The sequence below is a fragment of the Accipiter gentilis genome, chromosome 12 (assembly GCF_929443795.1).
Source record: "Accipiter gentilis chromosome 12, bAccGen1.1, whole genome shotgun sequence".
Taxonomy (NCBI): Eukaryota; Metazoa; Chordata; class Aves; order Accipitriformes; family Accipitridae; genus Astur; species Astur gentilis.
This window is the reverse complement of record NC_064891.1, coordinates 12,252,433-12,272,434: the sequence shown is the minus strand read 5'-3', so window position 1 is coordinate 12,272,434 and position 20,002 is coordinate 12,252,433. Positions and strand designations below refer to the sequence as shown.

At 37.7% G+C, this 20,002-nt stretch overlaps 1 long non-coding RNA gene across 1 annotated transcript in view; it reads right to left on the bottom strand.

The window, feature by feature from the left end:
- Positions 1–343: 343 nt before the first annotated feature.
- LOC126044705 (uncharacterized) overlaps positions 344–20,002 on the bottom strand; it is a 51,544-nt gene continuing 31,885 nt past the window's right edge. Inside the window, exons 3-4 of the long non-coding RNA XR_007507761.1 lie at positions 11,294–11,388; positions 344–584 (exon numbers count right to left, since the gene is read on the bottom strand). This is a non-coding gene — a long non-coding RNA (uncharacterized LOC126044705). The remainder of the gene's footprint in view (positions 585–11,293; positions 11,389–20,002) is intronic.

Below are 20,002 nucleotides of genomic sequence, written 5' to 3'. Positions count from 1 at the left end.
AATGTCTTCTCCTGTAGACAACCCTTCCCTTTAAAAGCTATACATATGGTATAGAATTTTTTAAAGTCTGTAAATGTCAGTAAGAGAACAGATTTAATTTTTTTTAAAAAAATTAATGCTTAAAGAAGGTTATAAAAAGAACCAAGAAGGCCCAGAAAGTCACATTTCATGTTTAGGGACCTGGTTTTGTCTGTTTCTTTTGTTGCACAAAATACAGCTTTTCTTCTACTGACCGTAAGAGAACATTATGCATATCCCAAATACTTACATATAATACTAGCATAAATAACTATGCTTTAGTTGTTTGTGCTTTAGTTAATTTCACATTTTCAATTCTTCACCTGGGAAAAACATGTTGTTCATGATTTTGTTCCTTACAGGATATCCTTTCTCCAAACCAAAGTTTCAAACTACTTCTTCTTAGTTTCAACTGTTTAATTGTGCTTCAGTTTTCTTGAAAACCAACTCCTCTCCTAGTGGTTGATCATCCCTTCTCCATGAGCACATTGTGAGTTTTCCAGATCCATGTTCTTCTTTCTTTAATTCAACTCTGATTTGGTCAAATGTTCCTTTCACCTCCATCCCTGTATGGTATGAACGGTAAAATATTCTTTTCCTCATGCTAGGCAGTCAGGGCAGGTCTGAACAAAAGCATAGCTGGTCAGTGGCGGGGGGGGGGGGGGGGGGGGGGGGGGGGGAGAACAAATTACACAAATTCTATACACAGAATAATTTAGGACTAGCTGTACATCAGTTAGAAGTTATAGTGAGCACAAATGATGAGTTACATATGTACCACAGCAGCACAAAATATGTGCATAGTTCCATACTACTTTGATTACTAACACACTCACAGATGTATAAACCTCAGAAAATTATACTTATAAGATATCAAGAGGGAAAGCATGGACAATGCTCTGAAGCTTTTTTAGGCCAGCAGATTTGGTACAAATTGATGGAATTTGTACACATACAGGATAGCCCACAAACCTTGAGAAATAACCTAAGTTCAAGGACAACATTGCTACTTCCAAACCAATCACCAGTAAAGCTTGCTTTCCAAAATACTTCACAAAAATCAATGTCAGATAAGCTCATCTTTGTGGTTAGTTATTATGAACTGATATTTGATCAGGGAAATTATGCTCTAGATTGACATGAAATTAATAATGCTTGTTGTGTGGTGCCCAATGACAAAGGTAAATGCTAATAGCTCTGAAATCCTAATGATTGCCAAAGTACTCTTCAGAGCTTTGATTAGTGCTTGTGTTGTGCAATTATGCTTTTCTATAATTACTGTGAATTACCATCATGATATTATTATCCTCACATTTTCTATTCCTCTGAAATTCTCAAAATTTCCTGCAGCTAAAAATGGATTTCATTTGCATTATCACAAGCTTTTGATTGTTTAATGAAAAATAATTCCATGCAGACCCTCATGTTAAATTGTCCATTTAAAATTTTCCTGTTATCTAGATTATGTTGAAGTGTCCCTTCTTTCATTTATCATTTGCCTTTATTATCACAGTCACTGCCCTCGCTTCATGCTAGATTTTGGAGAGAAGGGAAAAATGAAAGACATTTTTATTCATGTCCCTGTCTTCTGCCTGGAAGCCCTTTCTCTGCATGTTCTCCCTTTTCATTAAAATTGCTTATTTGGAAAGCTTAAAAATGCCAGGATTTTTCAGCAAAATGTGGTAGCTATACTAAAAATATTATTTTTTTGCTTGCAGTTGGGTCTGCAGAAGGCTACCTCGGACTTGTCTAAGACTTAGAACCATGCCCTAAGCAAGTGAGATGACCAACATGTCTTGTCGATGCCTGATGGCTGCTGGCTAATTCCCTCTCAATAAATACACGTAAAAGGGCAGCGCATGCTTCTTAGGAATGTCCATCTCCCTGCTGGGGCACAGCTACGTCTGCCTCACTACTGAAATGTTTGTGGTGAGCATGGATATCTTCAAGGTTTTCAGTGCTGTAGTGGCTTTAAACTTCACAAGATAGCCTAAAACAACCATTTTTCAAAATGAGTCCTCATTTCAGTTTGCTCAATTTGAAGCAAATTTCAGGACTGATTTTCAAGGTGTTTGCACTCCCTCTGAGCAGTATTGATCAACGTATCATTAATCAGAAGACTACTTAACAGCCTTGGGGAAAAAAAGAAAACATAAGATTGGTTCACCTTCAGAAATTAAAAAATAAATAAGCCATTTGTTTGCATGTTTCCCAATTATTTTTGTTTATGCACAGGAAAATATTAGACTCAAAGCATTGATTTTTGTAGTCTTATTTTCTCCCATCTGCAGACATTAATTGATTTTGTCTTTTTTCTTTTCTCAGTAATTTTACAGAACACCTGATGTCTTTGTGAAGCAATGGTGGTTCTGAGGGCTTGCGAAAGCCTGGCTCCATGGCAGCTTGCAGAACATGAGTGCAACTATATTGTGGGGGAACACTCAAAGCATGTACTCAGCAATGCTGTCATGAAAATGTAGCTTAAGTGATGCTCAAGGCTAATCATCAAAAACTTTTTAGGAGCAGAAAGGAAAGAGCAATTGACTTCAGTAGATTTCTGGATACTATATGCATTTCAAAATGCATATAGTACCAGAAACTGCAAAATCCATTCAAAAGCCAAGTTGCAAAAATCATGGGAAATGTGGGTTTGTAAGAGTATGCAGGAGCCTTTCTCAGAGGCATTGAGTTTAATAACTGTAAAAAAACACCAGATAGACGTGACCTTCAAAATTAAAAAGCATGAAAGTATCCCACAACCTAAAGAGCAGGTCATCTGATATTTGAAATATTTCTTCCTACATATATCACTCCTGCATGAAGTGCATGTGTGTTTAAATAGATGGAGAAAAGGAGACAGGCAGAATCTATTCTTCAAAATTTAGTGAAATTCAGTTAACGTTTTCTTGGTTTACATAGAAAGGTTTCATTTCTATTGCAACAAAAAAGGAAAAATCTTGTGACCTTTGCACAGTTTTGAGACTCTTAAGGTTTGATTTGTATGTGTCTCAGTCTAGCTCAAGTTCACCATCGTTTTGCTGCCACTACTTTAAAGCCTTAACTGCAGTATTTCTACTAAAAGAGTAATTAAGTTATTTTTTAAATAGATTTTTGAGCTATTTTGTGATATATTCACAAATGCTGGACTAGAAGAATCTAGATAACTAAATTTATATTATGTATTTCACTACGTACACAGAGAATATTATTTTGTCTCCCTCATTTCTTTCCAGTCTTTTTCAACTGGTTCCATTTTCACCTCATATATGCATCTGATTTTTCTCTCACATATACATGAGTCTCCTATGCAAAGTGTTAGTATAACACGTGGGGTCACAATTTCACACTTGCAATATTCAAACAGATTCAAAGTTAGTCACAAGGAGTTCAACCATGCCCATAAGTATACTTAAGGAGACAAAAGCCTGGATCAGATGAATGAAAACAACCATTTTTTCCAAAAAAATCTTATATAAGGATATCTAACCCTTAAAGATTGGGTTTTTTCATTTTCACCATGGATAATAACAAATGGAAATACTTCATCTATAAGTTTATTGTGATGTGGGGAAAATTGAGCCCACATTGAACATCTGCAGATCGCATCTTTCAAAGCAGTGCTCCACCAGCAAGATTTCACAATGATAGCTAAAGAATGTTGGGTTTCGAAGCAGCAATGTACACTCATGAAACCACAACTTCTTTTCGTTTACTTGTCAGTGCTGCGAACCTGTTCTCATTGTTCCACTGGACTGTGTACGTGTCCTGATAATCGTGTGCTACAAGGCCATCTCTGACACTGCCTTAAATATTTGTTCCATATCTCCTAACCCAGCTATGGCTGCCAACTGAATGAAGATAGCAGTGACACTGATATTAAGATTAGCATCTTGCATACTTTCATCCCAGTCTGCTTCATATCACTTCTACTTGAAGTCACACTGTATTAAGAAGGGCTGTTATTTTTAGGAACCCCAAACAATGTTACATAACAAACAAACGGGACCTAGTCATGCATCAGGCGTTGACCTTGCCAGTAAGCCAACCTTCTACAACTGGAACCAGTATAAAAGTAAATTATGAGAGAAGCTCCCACCCATACTTCATGGAAACTTCCACTCTACCACCCACATGGTCACTACCCAGTCTTACCCTTCATATGGGAGGTCAGCACAGATCCTGCTTGTTTCAAAATTTTTCTTTTATGTTACAGATCAGCTTCAAGAGCCTAGGAGAGGAGCTAATCCTACACACATGTGCCTCTGGTGAGATGGCAACTGTCCCTGGCTAAGGGATTAACACCCCTTTTAAAGTTATCCTCTTTATTCTGAGCTTCCAACAAACAAATCAAATCCAGCATTTAGCAACTGCATATTTCACATCACCAAAAGCCCTTTCAGATCTTGAAGCTGTACACACTGTCTGCTAGAATAACCTCAGGCATTCTGTGACAATTGAATTACAACCAGTGACACCCTCTTTCCCATCCCATTGCACTGAGTTACCTCCACTGTCTACAGAGAGGACTCCACATGCTTTCATGCAGGCAGCAATGTACTGGACAACAGCAGGAACATATTATTAAATATTTCTTTTATCTTCATTTACAATAGCCACAAATTTAACCAGTCCTCAAATATTTTCCATTAGAGTATTGCAGCCCCAAAGGTTCCAAGCCTCGGAGACTAAAGGGGTTTTAGGTGATTATGGCTCTTCAGTCACTTTTAGCTAGCTCAACCAATTTTATCCACAAAACCTTGAAGAAAACATCCAGTCACACACCACAGCACAAGATGAAATGTACACAATCATCTGTGTTGCTCTGTTTCCTGCTAGGCCTCTGAGATATCATAGGTTTGGCTGTTGACCTTTCACTACAGTTTAAATTTTGTTTGAGGATGTTAGAAACATTTCAGCTCCTGAGTTGTTGCCTGTGATTGAAAAGACTGCAGCCAGTGAGCTGGGTGGTCCTCTCCAGCTACAGGATTTTCTGGGCTCTCAGGAACTGACTATGCTAATCCATGACTGAACTCAGTGTGCTTAAGTAGCCATATTACTTCATTATTGCAACTTACAGTGTACTGTAGAGGGATTTCCTTTCTTTATAAATTGGACTGTCATTGACTCTGGAGCCTGTCAGTAAATAAATATTTGTATGATTATTACTTTCTGCAATGCTTTACATGTATGCAGGAGGTATTGTTCTTCCTTCCCTCTGAATGTTCTGCAAAGAATGGAAGAGCAGTCTGAATGCAGAGATGTGAAGGAATCACACACAGTGATGTATCCAAATCCCTTCAGACAGGAAATGGTCTGATGGGTTCATATCCTTTAGAACATGGATATTTTATTTATAAAGTTTTATAAATCTACCTGGTTATGGCTAGAGCAGTGACTCTAAACTGCCTTGTGGGTAACTCAAGGGGATTTGGGAGAAGGAGTTCTAGTCCAGGAACCGCTGCTTAGCTGATGAACAGTCTTGGATTAATCTTTTTCTTCCCCATGTTACTACTTCTGTTTACAGAGCAGAGAGTTATTTCAGGGTGGGAAGCTGTACATAAAAAGTCTTTATTACTATTAAAGGATACTCTACTTTTCACGCTTCACTAAACTGCAGGAAGGTTTCAAAATGTGCTGCTGTAATCAGTCAAAACCAGTGTTTTATTGGGCAAAGCTGGTTCTACCTGTCACCAACTAAGTCAACTTATGTAACTGTGGCCAAACTTTAAAAGTATTAACTTTTTCTAGGCAGCTACGTACATGCCTAGAGGGATGCATGAATTGTCTTAGTGTATGTTAGAGTCTGACTAGAAAGATACTAAAATACTTCCGTAGTTGTATATACCTCTAAGTCCTTACTTGGACATTCAGGGACTATATGTAATAATACATATCGCTTCAATTCACTTGATCAAACAGCTGTGAAGTCAGGAGGAAGCTCCTGACTGGCTATTTGAATAATCCTTTTAGTGGGAGTCAGATATCCACAACATACAATTGTAGCTGAGTCTGGACAACATTCAGGTTAGTATGTGGTAAGATCTTCTAGATAACCCAAGTTATGCTGAAGATGGCTGACATACTTGACTGCTGTCAGAATACTGCCTGAGTCACACATTTTGATAGTCAATTCACAGACTGAAATTTCAATCACAATGTATAACAAACTAGGCCAGTCACTTCACTGTATTTCAAAGTAGATAGCAAACGAATGTAGTCTGTTCTAGACAAAAATTGGACCGTAGCCAGTGATCCATAAATCCCTTTGTCCCATCCTGAAGGCAGTATGTAGCACCAGAATATGGCAATATTTTGGAGTCTCTGACAGAGATGACAGATGAGATACTGCAGAGCAAACATCATTGGACTTGTAGCTACTACACTGAAAGAATACTTGGTAGCACTGCTGTGCTGCCAGGATGTACAGGACTGAAGATGTAGCAAGTTTGAAGGTGTTTGTTTGCTTGTCCTGCCTTACATTAATTCAGCCCAAATATTGGAAAGCTGAAGTTTTCAGCCTTACAGATACGAACCAAGGTTATACAAATAAACAATCAGTAATCACAAACATGGCAGAAAGCCAACATGCTGAAGCCATGTTGTTGACCTAGCCAGCACACTGTATTCTCTCCCTCTGAGAAGAGCCTGGCAGGCAAATGAGTGCTAAAAATGTTTACACTCCTCCACGAAAGAAGTACTGACCTTCTCATGTAGAAAAAAAAGCCTAGGTAGCTATTTGATCTTCTCTCAGTTGGTTTTGTAGTTTAAAAAATCCTTTTGCCTTAACATAGCTATCAAACAGAATCAAACAAGTTAAAACTTGCTTCTACCAAAGCAAATAGATGATCATCATCCAGATGCAATGGCAGCAAGACAAGCTCAAGGAGAACTGTTGTATCTGTACTGCTGCATCCAGACCTGCATTCTGGTTGGGATCTTCCCTTTAATACAGCGTGAGCTGGAACACTGTTGTCTAGGGAGAGAAGTAAATAAATATCAAAAGAAATTCCCAAATTAGACCAGGAGCAAAGACAACACATGGATGAAGAGCAGGATGTTCAGAATAGTAGGCTATATTTGTACGAATGTTTCCAATGAGAGCTGGTTAGAAACTATGCCAGAGGATATATCCAAGAGATGACTCATTTTCCCTGCAAGTGAAATTTCTCACAGGTGAGTATTTATTTCTTCTGAAGGAACTAGGCCTGGCTCCAGCCTTAGGGATGCCATTTCAGGGGCTCTCAACTGGAGGTCTCGTCCTGAAGACCCCAGGTGTCCCAAAAGCCAAGCAAAGCCAGAAGCAAGCTAGCAGGTGAGTTTAAAAGATCTGCCCTGAGCCTGATCTGGGCAGCTCCAGAACCAACAGGGACCAGCATCTGTTGAGAAGACTGGGGGGGGGGGTAAAAACTTAGATAAAGAAATACCAAGTTTAAATGTTTCCTACAACTTATATTGTGGGATTCGTGACAAAAACATATTTTTTTATTTTTTGGCTTTTTCCCCCTAAAATTAAAAAATTACCAAATTTGTTGAAGAATTTATTTTGAAAATCTGTAACAATACTTAGGGAACATGACTTTGACTAATGCTATTCATTGTTCTCATTTCTCACCTTAAGTCTCTAAAGTGTGTTATGTTCCTGTTCTCAAATCTCCTGTTTTCTTAAATTGAAATTTATATCTTTCCTATTCTTTTTAACCCTCACATATGATTTTCAAAAAGCATAATTCCAAATCTCCCATATTTTTGTGAATCTGGAAATAAAATATTCCATTGTTTTGCAAGTTTAATAGCTACCATGTTTTCGAGTAAAATGGAAACATCAAATACAAAGACCTCAGCTTTTTCGCTAATTAGGGGAATTTCAATCTTCACTTCAATAAACAGAGCTTCTAAACCATCTTTCCTCTTCCAAGGCAGAGAAATGTTTCAACAAACCAGGAGAAAGATGCATGAATGTCAGATATAATATAAATTACTAGTTACCACAAGAATACTGTGAGATGTTCAGAGCTAAGGAAGCTTTGGGAGTGTTGTCTCCATGTGATGTTTTGTTTCACAATCTGTTTCACCTTTTATAATTTGTATTTCCTTCTGTTTCCAGCAGCACTGCTCTCCCATGAAAAATCTGGAGTTATCAGGTGAAGCAGATTCAGTACCACCTTATTACTAAATTGTGACAAACTAGCTCTTTGCTTTCTAGGCTTAGCTTCTATCAAAAGTTAAAAGATGAAACCAAGTATCTTGAAATTCATTAAGAGAGCTTTGTGACACAAAACCTCTTTCTTGTGTATCTATATCCACTAATAGCATTTTTATAGTATTTTGAAATTACATTTTAACACCACTGGCAAGCATAAAAATAGTCTTTCAGAGAGTGAAGAGAGGTTACTTTGACTCTGGCTCCATCTACTGAAAAGTGAATTAAAGTGCCCAGACTACAAGACCAAGAAAATATATATTTATCAAGGAAATACGCCCTAATTTCTTCTTGCAGTGTGAATATTTCTATTTTCTCATCTCCAAGAAGGCTTTAACTTACATCCTTGAAAAATATTTTCTTAGCTTCTCATTACTGTTGACATTCATCAGAGTGCAATGATATAATGTAATAGGATCTTTCCAGTCTGTAAGATAACCAGTACAAATAAACAAAAAGTTGCTTGCACTGACTTTGCAAGCAATTCTTCACCACACAGACGCTGAGGAGAAACAAGCCATTTCAGTGTAACTGCCAGGAACGTTCTTAGCTGTGCAAAATCCATTAAAATATGAATGCAAAAAAAAAACCTCACATGAAGGCTTAGTTTAGAAAACAGTTTTCTTATTCTTACCTGTCTAAATATTTCATTCTCCCTTTCTAGACAGAGTACCTTCTCCATACATTAATACGCAAACCATAAATGATAAGGAACTGTATTTGTGATTAACATTGAAGTTGAAAATGTTTCTAAGTAAAAACTGAAGAAATGGCAGCTTCCTACCTGGTTCTTATGGTTACTGAAAAGTACCAAAGTTGAGTTTCATAAAGTTTTGCCAGTAGTGAAAAAAAAGAGAATATTCAAACAGAGAACAATATTTGTACTAAAAATATTTTTTACAAACATTGAAAATGGCTCCTAAACATCTTCAAACTATAGGAGTTAAGGGGAAAATGGGTAATACTTTGCCTCTGTCTGTATGTTTATACAGAACTCGCTTAAAAGTGGAACAGAATTTAAACTGCAACGAAAATGCATGAGGACAACTAGGGGTTACAGCAAATTCAGAAGATGGAGACAGAGGTTAGTAAGTAAAAAATGCTGCAGAATAATAAGAATTGATCACCTGTACCTCTGAGCAATGAAATGAAGACAACAAATACTGTCTTAAGCCTGCTGGACATTCAGAAGAACAGAGCCATCATGCTCGCAGGGTCTGCTGATTAATGCTTGGCTTTAGTGTAACATAAGATTTATTGCATTTTGCCTGAAGTGGGTAATTGAATAATCCCTCTAAAAAGCAATAATTTTTCCATGAAGTTCATGAAGTTAATACACTCCAAATCTCCAAGCAGCAGAAAAGAAACAACTAAGCATCTACCGTGGAAATCATTGGACGTAATTCATAATGCACAGACGTCACTGCATAGAAGTTTGTTATTAAAGTGTTTTACAGGAAAGAATAAATGAATTATTTTTCAGTAGTGCCTATGTACACCTATCATGATTGGTTGAATGAACAGTGATTCCTGATCTCACATCTTTTTATATCACAGTAACTCCATTGAATCACTTAATACCGTTCTCACTTTATATGGACTAAAATAAAATTGAAACTCAAAGATAGCCTAACTCAAAATCTGTTTATTTTTGTTAGTCTTTCTAAGCTGTACTGGCAATATTTCCAACTGCTGGGAAATGGGAGAACAAGTTCCACATGTACCACTTGGGCTCTTGATATCAATGGGAATATGGGGAAAAGGAAAGAAAATTCATATTGATTGGTGCTGTGTTGGGGCTTTATAGACCATATCCTATAAAATACAAGTAAGACTTAAGACAATCAGCCAGAGAGCTAGCACTGTACCATCTAGAAATCACTATGAACAGATGGAGGATATAATCTCTGTCTATGTTCCAGAGTAGAAATCACCAGAATGAAGATCCTGACAGATCACATAAGAAAGCAAGATGTCCTCTTCTACTGGGCTGTGCAATTCTAGTTTGTCGTACCCATCAAAGGGGCATACAATAATGACCATATTCCCTAGGGTTGGATTTATAAGTGTACAAAGGTGTCGGTTAGACTAACAGACCAAACGTGTCACTTAATTAGTTTATGCAAAAAGAAACTGGGAAAAAAAATTAAAAGCAGATTTGGACAAAATGTGGCAATCATAAATTCTGCCTCAGAGGATAATAATGTTAATAAACAAATCTGAGCTCACAGCGTCTTTCAAACAACACAAGGCAAGATGTAATATCCTCAAACCTAATATCAAATTTATCAAAATCCTCAAGCTTACGTATTTAAAAAGTATCACCTGCAACTGTTACCACAGCTCTAGATATCATTCTCTGGAGAAAGCACTGAACAGGTGTTTTTTTTGAGAAGAAGAAAATATCGAGCGCTTAGACTGTAACTAAGAATGCTGTATAAAGGAAAGGTGAAAATCATACTATTGCAGTGGCCTGTGGGCTTTTCTTAAGATCTTGAAAGATGGTCCCTACTTACAGAACTGTTTCACTGCAGCCCAGAGTCTCCAGCAAAAGTAATTTCTAAAGACATCTTACATGCTGCAACAGTGTGTCTGATAATCCGGCTGCTCTCAAGATCAACTTAAAACAAAAACTTGTCAACACATAAATGATACCTGCCCACAATGTTGCAATGTGAGTCAGACACTAGTATTTTAATAACGACTGTAGGAAGTACTATAACCATCCTGTAAGGAGAATCAATTACAAGGACATTTTACTTGACAGAATGAGTAGTTATTTTATGTAAATATGCAGTGGTCATTGGTGATCAAGGTGCATTTTTGTGCATCTGAAATGACTGACTTGTGCACCTGTTGTGCCTGATTTGGGGCCTGCTCCATTAAGGATACTGATACCAAGTTTATTCTAATGTTGCTGACCTCTTAGCCACACATGATCAAAACAGTTCTGGGAGAAAGGAAGTTCACTGTGAAACTTCCAAAAGACTTCAACTAAAACTGTTAAGGATCAAGCTCTTTTTTTCAGAAAGTGACCTCAAAGATACAGCCAGACTAGAACAAACCATTTCTAACCTGTCAGAATGTCAGCTCACTGCCCCATGGGGAATGTGCACCAACATGGAGAGGTCAGCCACACTTGAGGACACATGCCGCAATATTCTTGAGTCCTGTAACAAAGGTAGAGAAATATTTGAAGCTTCAGTTTCAACAGAAATTTTGAACTCTGAATTACCTGCATTTTCTCCATAGGCCCTAGGTAATACTACAGTTCAGAGTTGCAAAATTATTAACTCTGACTCAATCATGCCCGTGACTGTTCCAAATTAGGTTCCAAGTATCATATCCAACTGTTTGGCTGGAAGCTTCCAAATCCATAAACATCAGTATAGGACAAATTCAGCCCTGGTGTTAGCGGATGCAACTTGGCAAAAGCCAACGCAGTCACAAAAGATCTGACAGGTAAGCATTTCTCAGATGGTTGGAAGGTATACATGACTGTACGGCACATGCTATCTAAACCTAGTTAGTGCCAAAAGAACAAAGTTACAGTGTTCCTCTTGCGAAGTGTCTCCATTAATTTATTTTGAATTAGCAGATACAAAACCATAACAAAACCAAATTCCATAAAACAATGCTTAAAATGTAATTCGGGACAACTGAGTAAACCAGAAAACCAATAAACAGCCAAAAAGCTCAAGGAAAAAGTCAATTCACAGGAAATCAGTTTATATACTCCAGCTTTCTAAATTGCCCTCTTGTCTGTGCCCTCGTGCACTTCAGATCTCTCAGCATGGCCCTACAAATAGCTGGACATCGCACCACAGTCGGAAAGTCAAAGGATTTAAGCTGTACTGGCGAGAGATAAATGAAATCCAAAGAAGAGGAACAATGCTCTTCCACTAACCTTATGGCCTTAAACCAAAACGTAGCAGCTCAAGACTCTTCCCCAATGGGTATGTGTGACACATGGAGAGACACCACCTCTTAAACCAGGTCATTGTGTCTGTCACAATTTTCATAGCTTCTCTGTGTCAGTGTCTGAAAACACTGGAGCCCCATGTAGGCTCAGCTCCTCGGTGAATGTAAACTAGCAAGTTCTGGAGTAGAGTCAATGGCTCCATACCTAGCCACGACAGATCAGAACTTTGACCTCAGTTTTTCACATAGCTTTTCAAACTTTGTTTTTCACCTGGCCATGACAACAAAATGGCCTTTTTGCTGGGGTGTGCAACTTACACTTCCAATATTACCCTCAGTGGATTACAGTCGAGTAAATTGTGATTTCTTTTTCATTAATGAAATGATTCTCAGGCTGGATTGAAGTGATACAATACATTTCAGACATTCTTCTTCTCTGAATTAATGCATATGGGACTACTAATGTAGTACTTTTGACATAAGAGATCTTTTTTGATTGTACACTTCATGTTACATAGCTTCACTAGAAACACCGGTGGAAACATTAGATTTCTCTATTCATATTTTTAACTTTCACTTTGAACCATCTGGTAATCTCAGCCAGGTATGAAGTAAATTACAGACCTCCAATAAATTTTCAGGACACTGTGTGGTTCTTAGACTAGATAAAAAACACATTTTTAAAATATGATATAGACATTTAAAATTTGAAAGCAATGTTATCACAACATATACAGTAAGATAAGGGAAGAAGGAGGGCACATTTTTGGTACCAATATGTATTTAGACAGAAAGAATTATACATCCACCCTACGATCAGTTTTAGCATGATACTACCTTGGGAATTCTGTGTGAAGAAAAAGGCCAGATGGGACGTATTGGTCCAATACCTCTTAGGGAGTAAAGGTGTTTGGGTTTCTCCTGTTAGAGTAGATTAATGACGTGAGAATGGCTATGAGAAATATGGGAGTTGTAGGCTGAAGAAAAGTTAGTCAACCTTGAAAGCAAGTAAGCAGTGTGGGCTGCCAGTGAAGCAGTCCTTAGCATAAGACACTGGTTTCTTCTGTAATTTTCTTGGTTTAAGAATTTAGAGTTCTTACCCGTGTTGGTCTGAAACATGGTAAACATTGATTTGTGTTTCCATTAAAAGTCTGTTGTATTTTCTAACTCAATGGAAGAATTGCTTGAATAAAGTATTATGCCATACTCTTCAGGGCTGGCATCAAGCTAGGCCTGACTGAATGATCAATATTTATGATGACAAATTTGCATTCTTCATTAAGCAAGCAAAATGCATTCTTTGGTGTCAAATTTAGGGCTTCGTGGTAACACAGTACCTTATGTGATAAGTTCTGTTCCAGATAGCATGGCAGATACTAACAGAAAAAGATGGAGAGGGGAAGTCCATGCCCTGTAAGCAAATTACAGTGGGGCCCACTGGGGACCATACAATAAAAGAGGATGAAAGTTTGGAATGGCTCAAATATTTAGAGGGGAGAGGAGGGGGATTGAAAACTGGGAGTAACGTGAGATAGCAAATCTTGCCAAAATATTTATGTGTCTCTGACCTAGGCAGGTTAGATCTTCAGATGAGAATCTGTTTGTAACCAGGGGCAGCTAATAAAAAGCAAAATTTATGGTTTTCTCATCGTAAACGCTGCCCCAGATGTTCAACCACAAAGTACATAGGTTCACCACCTAACCAAATGCAAGGGAGAAGATCAATAAAACAACGTCAGGGTATCCTTTTACCAGTAAAGGCAGAATATTTGACTAAAGAGCAAACAATGTATGATATCTCAAGTGACTCCTTAAAACTTTTGCCATAAAATTACTGAGGATGTTAATACGAGAATTGCAATATGAAGACCAAAGACCTTATTTTTTACTCTTCTCCTTTACAAGTGGGGAAACAGAGCAGGTCTCGAAACCTGGACAGGACTGATACTGTCCCCGATAGGTTATGAGAAGTTCATATAATAAGATAAAACCCCTAAAGCATGAAACATAGAATCATACTGTCCTTTTATTTGATGAGATATAATCTCACATGGACTTCTACCTATGCTCTAGCAATAATTTATTTTCTGAATTTCTGCCCAAATAACAACATTGGAATTACTGTACCTGTGATCCCAGTGCTATATACCACGAAGTACTCTATTGCAATCCTTCACTTCACCCATCAGCTGGTTTTGAAGCAGGCATTGCTGTATTATGTATAAATCTGATTAATCACCGTGCACCCTTCACATTCCACAGCCAAGAGCATCCAGAGCTATAACTGTTGAAACGCAAGATTTCCCTTGTTGTTTGCTGAGTAAGTCCAAAAAGCCTCAGTCTTAGCTCAAAATGCCTGTTGTCAGTTGCAAATAAGCTTTCTGTTATTATTCATAAATTTTAGGCCTAGATGCATCATTATGCTAATCCTCATGATAAAACAGCAATAAACTTGCAACCAGGAAAGGTGAATGGTCCCTGCGAACGATGGAAGACTAGAATAGACTAGAATAGATTTGTGAATGTTTATGTGGACCAAACATTCAATCTTTTTTAATATTTGCCAGCAGATAGTTTTATGTTTCTGTTTTACAGGTTGAGGGCTTAGGACCTCTTTGTTACATTTTGCATAAAATTCAGCCTTCCCTGCTATTGCTTATGATATGCATTAGAGAATTTTTGCTATTGAATTTTCAGAGATTATTGATGATATATAGATTGAGTACATCTTGCCTCTAGAAAATTTGTGAGGACACCATATGCCTGGTTCTCCTAAATTGTCTTAGTGTCTTTAGCTGGCAATGTAATAAGAATGAAAGATGACTTTTTGTTCCCTGTGAGAGAACTTAAGGGTATATCTGTGGGGGGAAACAGCTTTGGAAGCACATAAATGTTGCAATTTGCAAAGGAGACAAATAAAAGTACTTGCCATTTGCTGAAAAGCTATAAATAAGCAGACTGAAAAGAATAAGAGCTGTCTAAAATTTCTCAAAGCCAAGTTAAAACATCAAATGATTTAGAAGGTTGAGCAAGGTGTGTAGGGAGGAACAGATTAATTATTTAGTTAACTTTGATTTCTTGGTTCGACTTTCTCATGAACATAGCACAATCAACTATTCTAATCAGTAATTGAATCTCAACTACATTTTCTCATCCATACCTGATGACGTGGCATGACAGGGCTCAGGTTTTGAGCACTAGCCCAGTGTTTCTTGTTAGCCAGGGCTTGATTTCAGGAATTCAACTTTCAAGGTCTTACAGGTACACGGATGCAAGATGTGTTAATGTAGGTTTTGGATATCAAGAATGGATTATACACTCTCTTTGTGGACATACATAGCTGATAAGTATTATTTCTATAAAAGGATTGCACTGGAGCAAGAGAAACTCAGAAAGTGTAAAATAAAATACTCCATATTCTTTTAGATCACCTTTGCATTTAATGCCAGGTGCAATTTTAATGTCACTTTCTAACTACTTTTTTCTTTTAATCACCTATGCCCGCAGCATAGAAAGGGTTGTTTAATGGAAAGTAAAAAAATCACATCATTGTTTGAAGTATTTATATTCTGCAGCATTCCGTGGCAGTGATGTGAGGCCCCATCTCTTTCACTGTTTCTGACATTACACTCCAGGACTATTTTATCAACACTTCAGTCGCTAACATTCAGTCCTATGAGTGTTCACATGCATGATGCATCCTTCATCAGTTGTATCTCACAGTGCTCTTGTTACCCATAAAAAGGAATGCCAAAATTTAGGATGGGAAGCCCAATTTAATTGTTTCATTCCTGCTGCTTTCCTACTATCTACTGGTGTTCAACACATGAGAAAATCATCTCTAGTCAGACCAAAGGTCCAGCTAGCTGAGTGGCACATGCTTAGGAAAACAAGGTATTTAGAGATTTATCCTTCCCTTGAGATGCCCTTTCAGGTCCTGGAGCTGAGTCACTCAAGAACTGCCTGATGGCATCTACTCAGGTGCCTCTTTTCTCTTATTGGAACAAGTAGATTCAAGGCAGAGATTATTTTTCTGTGACACTACGCTGAGCTTTGTGAAGTCAATCTTCATGCTACTTCCTCTTCATTAAGTGTAATAGCCTGACATGCATTATATGCTCCTGACTGGCAACCAGTTCTGTTTCCACACATGAGACTGATCTGTTGTGGGATTTGTGGTAGGATGCTGCTTCTGTTTCCTCTCATACCTAGTACTGGTATGGGGCTTAACGTAAACGGGTTTCAGCTGGAACCTCAGCATTCTGCAGCAATATAAATAGCAGCAACACTGCACATCACATTTCTTAACCAGTGAAAACAACTGCTAACATGGAACTTGGCCCATTCATTCTCCACAGTCAGAATCTGCATCTTCTTCCGCTGCTCTCCTCCATCTTGCCAACACTTTCTTTTTCCCTACTTCTTCTTTCTCCCCTATTTCTGCTGGTGTCAGAGGTAGATACATTGCCAAAAGCTAAATTTTCCCAGGCAAAAGAGGTTTTCCGAGATTCTCCTAGCAGATCTTTGCTTCTGGACTAAAGTTGTTTTATTATCATTATCCCTTCACAAAAGACAGGATGGGACAAAAGGGATTTAAAGACAACTGAAGCCTACAAAGAAGCTGAGAACAGCCTACCTTGTGTTAAGGGTAAGATAATAAGAACCCAGTTGTCCACCACACCAGATTTACTCATAAAATGCTTTTTTCATTTAGTTGCAGTTTCAGCCTCACCTTTAAACACCACTGCTCCACCTGTCTTCAATAGCTTGCATTTCTGGATCAAAACTTAGTTTTCTTCCTTGAAGAATACTGTTCTTTATTATGTCACTTGTAACAATAGAACTGTTAGGCTAATGCAAATTTAGTCCAAATTTCACTTCCTTTCACATTTCATTTTTGCTGAAATGAAGTAGATGAGGAAAATATAGAAACTTCAGCGGAAATAATCTTGTGCAGATGGAGGAAACACAGATGCGTTTAGTAGAGCAGCTCTTTGTCAGTCAAAGGAGTCCAAAGGACAGATATGTTGTTTGTTAATCATTCAAAAAACCCTTGTGATTAGGAACTCCTAGATCTCAAAAAGACCAGCCAACTAAAAAAAATACACTTTGCTCCAGCACTCATAGTACTCCATTTGGGAGAATAAGAGGATTCCTTGGCCAGAAGTAAGAACAATGTAAATAAGATTGTTATACATAAAAATCAGAGTGCATGCCCTGGAGGATGGGGAGATTTCAGTTCTATAAATCAGCCAGGAAGATCTGGCAAAGTTCATTGTCCAACTGGCTTACAAATTTAAGAAGACTAGTGCAGACATTTCTTTAAGAGGTTAAAGGAAAAACAGAGGTAGATTCAAGCCAATGAATTAAAACACTATGAAAGGCAAGTGCAAGCCATTAGTAAAGAACTTGAAAGCAGTACACTGTGACCCCCAGAGAGTATCCCCCAACTGCACAGAGTATAAGGGTGGAGAAAAAGCAGAGAGCATCCAATGAGAGATAACATAAATAAAAGCATAAAGTCATGTGGAATATAGAAAGTTCAGCATGTACTGAATTTTTGCATGGGTGAAACGTCTCCATTTTATAAAATTCATGTGATACCCTAGGATTTGTAACTCCTGATGTATTCAATCAATATCATCATTTAAAAACATTTTTATTAGTAGTATTTATTTGTATTACTTAGGACATAGTCCAAAATCAGGGACTCCAGTTACTAAACAAACAAATATTCAGTATACAGCTGCTGCCCCCAAATATGGACAAATAGATAATAGTAGAAAAAAAAAGAAACCAAGATTAGTCAACAGTATGATCAATCATTTCAGCACATCATCTGCATACTTGCTTTCAATATTTCTGTAGACCTCATCACAAAGCAGAAATATCAGATGCTGAAGAACCATTTTGAAGTGGCTTTGCTAACTCATAGGGAGATCCTTCTAAACATGAAGGACAACTTAGAAGAAAGCAAAAGAAGCTTGTTTGGAAATCTTTGTAACAGGGGAAGATGCTCTCATGGGGAAATTGGTTTGGTAGAAGTAGCAGAGCAGTGATAGAGCAGTGTGGTGCATACAGTACCTCAGCAGAGGAGAGGAACTGAGCTGTTGAGCCAAATTGCTGGTAAAGAATTCAAGAATGGAAGCTAATGGAGAATGACAAAGATTTCACTCTGGACTAAAGGAAACAACTGAATGACCTTGTTGAGAGATTATCCCAAGTTAAGATGTAGAAGGAAAAGAGGAGGAACTCAGAGGCACAGAACTCCCACAGAAAAGGAGGGGGGAATTGGAGAGGATCTGCTTTTAAGAAGTGCTGAGGGCATAAATAGGGAGGTAGAAGAGAAATCGGGAGAAGACAGAGGCACAGCAGCCAGACCAGACATGATCTCCAGCAGACAAACGCATTTGGATGGGTCAAAAGGGATGAGCAGGGGCACTGATCAGAGATGCCGCTAACTCTGGATAGAGCTTCAATCATGCTGAGTTATGAGGCAGCTGCAACAGCCACTTACAAAGACTTGGCTCAAATAAGCACCGTATTTAAGTACTGAAACTCACTGGAACAGAATGGTACCGCACAGCAAAATAATTTCTTTTTCTTGTTACTCTTAGGTGTAAGGACTGAGTACTGAACAGCTTTATGGTCCATCTGTGATAGAACATAGCAATTGAAATTATATGTGAACAGTAGGACTCTGGTTTGCAAAAAACCATGGGTTGAAATAAATCTTTGTATAGTTTAGTAAGTTTTTTCACTCCAGCTAAGCACTGAGGCCTGGAGATAAACAGGTTAACACACCACTGACTGTGCCATAGGTAAATCCATGAGCAAGTCAGGCATCATTTTCTTCTACCCTTTTCTACAGATCAGAGTTAACTATTTACCACAGGTTTTATTTGTCATGTTTATTCTTCATTTCATAGCCTACAATATTTCCTTAGTCTCTTAATCAGTCTGCCTCCATACTGGTTGCTGCCCCTCCTTCTAGAAATTTCTGTACGTACCTTGTTTGTAAAAACAATAAAAGAGAGTAGTTAACCGTAACAGAAAAAAACCTAATTAGGATGTTTCCTCCTATCTAAAAATACTATAATGAGAATAAGCTTCCTGTAGCATGTTACTGTAGCTTACGATAATGCTCATTGTAGCACTGCATCTGAGAGATAAAAGTAGTTCTATAGCTCCAATCAACCAGAATTTGCAGTCTTAGCCATTTATTACATCAAATCCATCCATATATGAAGAGCTTAGAAAGATGTTACAAAATTTTATAATTAATAACACTAATGTTCTCTCATTATGCATATTAAATATCCTGGATATTCAGTACATTATCTTCTTGTTTTGATTCTTTAGGATAAGCAAGATTAATATCTTACTGTCTAGTATGTTCCACTGCTGTATACTTGTAATCTTCCTATCTCACTTATGTTGAGCTAAGAGTTACTGAACAAAGAGTACAGAGATAAATTAAAATTCTGTTGTTTTCTACTCACAGAGGAAACAATCACCAAAAAATTCACTTCCACATCAAACTCCTTCACCCACACTAGGTCCAAGGGCAGTTTTGTCATTTACAGTAGTAGTGTTAGCACATCCATATATGCTCATGAAAAACATACTCTTTTTTTTAGTGTCAATTTTTTTCCATACACAGTTGAGGGTTTGGGACAGAATAACATTTACAGCAGTAGTGTAACACAAAAAAACCCACTGTGCTGACAGTTACAAAATTATATCAGCTAACATATCACCTGGTTACCCTTTATAATTTTTGAAAATGCAAAAAAGATCTGAAGAGCCAAAAGGTACATAACAGATTCAAGTTTGCATCTCATACTTAGAAAATCTGAGACT